Source organism: Bison bison, unplaced genomic scaffold (assembly GCF_000754665.1).
Source record: "Bison bison bison isolate TAMUID 2011002044 unplaced genomic scaffold, Bison_UMD1.0 scf7180017864162, whole genome shotgun sequence".
NCBI lineage: Eukaryota > Metazoa > Chordata > Mammalia > Artiodactyla > Bovidae > Bison > Bison bison.
Window position 1 is genome coordinate 1,515,439 of NW_011494734.1, and position 2,699 is coordinate 1,518,137.

Genomic DNA, 2,699 nt, shown 5'->3' on the forward strand with positions numbered 1-2,699 from the left:
TTTTTTTATCCTATGAATAGGGTCTGCAAAAATAGGTAAATTATTTTACTGTACTTGCAGGAGATTAGGTCTCAGCCTGCACGGAAGGAGCATAAGCAACAAAAGACAACAAACAAATACTACTAGGAGTAATGCCCATACATATCAAACTATCTAGGTGAACCATGTTTTACTTATGTAGCAAATCTATTAAATAACCAGCATATGGAAGCTTATACCTCATGCGAGAGAATTACCAAATTAACTATACATCTATTAGAAGTCTCTAAACCCCACTCCCCAAACAATTTTAGTACACCTACCAAGTACTGTAGGTCATTTAGAAAAACAGAAATAAAACATACATCAGCCTTTGTAATTAAGCATTTTTCATAACATATAAACAGTGTTCAGATATAAACTGTTAACTAAATATTTTTTCTAAATATGATTTATGTAATCAAGACTTTCTTAAACAAAGACACATCTTAGGAATATGATCTGTACAAACTTACAGTAGTGTAATATTCCAAAAGAGATTTTCTTCCTATTATGGTATGACAACAAAACTCTTTTCTGAGTGAAGATATACGTTAAGGCTTAAGGTGTAAACACTTTGGAAGGAAAACAACTTAGTGAAGAAATTACCGTTCATTTAAAAATGTGTATCATCTCATAATAGGCCCCTGAATTTTCAAATTCACATGTGAGAATACATTTACATCTTAAATTCCTAGGAAAGGCACAAGCTTTATGTAAAAAAGCAGCAAAATTTTAAACCCACCAATTTACTGAAAAAGCCATTACTTTTATTAGAAACAAAAAATGCTTCTCAAGGTGTTGGCAACAGGTCATAGTACAGACATTTATTTCATACAGTGTACTTCTCCCTTCAATTATATTCCAGTTGGAGGAGGAATACCTCCTTGAGAAGTAGAAGTGTTTGATGGACTGTGAAAGCTGGTCTCCTTATACACAAACCATGCATTTCCTCCCCAAAGTATCATATTCAGAAAGCCAAAGATCTAAGAAAGAGAAAAACAAACATGCAAATCTAGTATATTATTAAAATTTCATACCTATCTTAGTTTTCCTATAAATATTTAATATTTCCAGGCCATATACTATCATTTCATTTGAAGTCTGAACGATACATCAAGTGGAATAAAAATGGAAGACTCTGTATTTCAATGCCCTATTTAGATATATAATGACTTATTCCCAGTGAAATCTCTAAATCTGTAACATATCAAATCATGACTAAAACATATCTTATTTCTACATGTGCATTATTACCAATTTAAAAAAGGAATTAAATTTGTTTGAGAAAAGTAAATAAGACCTTCCTTTTATTACTTTATATTTAGACCTTGGTGGTTCTAGGTGAAGAGAACAACTGGGATCCATGGTTCCTTCACTAGGAGGGGTTTTACTTTTCTCCCATCTGAATGGTTATGAACATCCTTTGTGCACCTTTTCCTACTTCCCTACTTCATCCCCCTCCTACATTCACCTCTGCTTCCACAGCTGCAGCCACAAGAGAAAAGGAGTCTTAGAAGAAAACCTTACGTCACATCCTGTATTAATCAACCTAAAGGAAATCAGCCTTCCCAGGTACAAATCTGAAAGTTCAAAGTCTCAGAGATGAAGGAATTGCAGATATCCTATTTTCACAGTATTTAAAAAAAAGAAATACAAGAATAGTAGTGACCTATGAGGTAAGAGTAGGGTAAAAAGCTTAGGTACTATCATATTTGTGCTGTTGTTGTTTAGTCGTTAAGTCAAGTTTCGCCACCCCATGGACTGTAGCCCGCCACGCTCCTCTGTCCATGGAATTTCCCAGGCAAGAATACTGGAGTGGGTTGCCATTTCCTCCTCCCAGGGGATGTTCCCAACCCAAGGAGAGAACCTGAGTCTCCTGCACCTGCAGGTGGGCTCTTTACCAATGAGCTACCGGGAAGCCCCAAACTGCCTTCTTCTATCTTTTTGTATTATTTGGGTATAAAAACACTTCTGAAATTATCTCAGCTCACCGTCAATATATATGCAAAAAAAAAAAAAAAAGACTTCTAAAACAAAAATTTGGCCAAATTGCTTTATAAGGCAAGACCAACTTTATCCACTTGAAAAATACTTTCTTGAAAAGACATGAAATTTCCTTAAAAATAATACCCTCATTATATTAATAATATATCTGTATTTGGATAAAATACCAGACAAAATAATATTTAAATTTAGAGGCCAAAATTTTAGGATTATTTAAGGAACTATGACCATGTATGGATGTAAGAGTTGGACTGTGAAGAAACCTAAGTGCCGAAGAACTGATGCTTTTGAACTGTGGTGTTGGAGAAGACTCTTGAGAGTCCCTTGGACTGCAAGGAGATCCAACCAGTCCATCCTAAAGGAGATCGGTCCTGGGATTTCTTTGGAAGGAATGATGCTAAAGCTGAAACTCCAGTACTTTGGCCACCTCATGCGAAGAGTTGACTCATTGGAAAAGACCCTGATCCTGGGAGGGATTGGGGGCAGGAGGAGAAGGGGACGACAGAGGATGAGATGGCTGGATGGCATCACTGACTCGATGGACGTGAGTCTGAGTGAACTCCGGGAGTTGGTGATGGACAGGGAGGCCTGGCGTGCTGCGATTCATGGGGTAGCAAAGAGTCGGACACGACTAAGCGACTGAACTGAACTGAACTGAAGGAACTATGAAAGTT

General features: G+C 36.8%; 1 protein-coding gene across 1 annotated transcript in view; it reads right to left on the minus strand.

The window, feature by feature from the left end:
* Positions 1-599: 599 nt before the first annotated feature.
* SYPL1 (synaptophysin-like 1) overlaps positions 600-2,699 on the minus strand; it is a 28,234-nt gene continuing 26,134 nt past the window's right edge. Inside the window, exon 6 of the mRNA XM_010841498.1 lies at positions 600-1,004. The gene's annotated coding sequence lies outside the window, so the exon portion shown is untranslated. The remainder of the gene's footprint in view (positions 1,005-2,699) is intronic.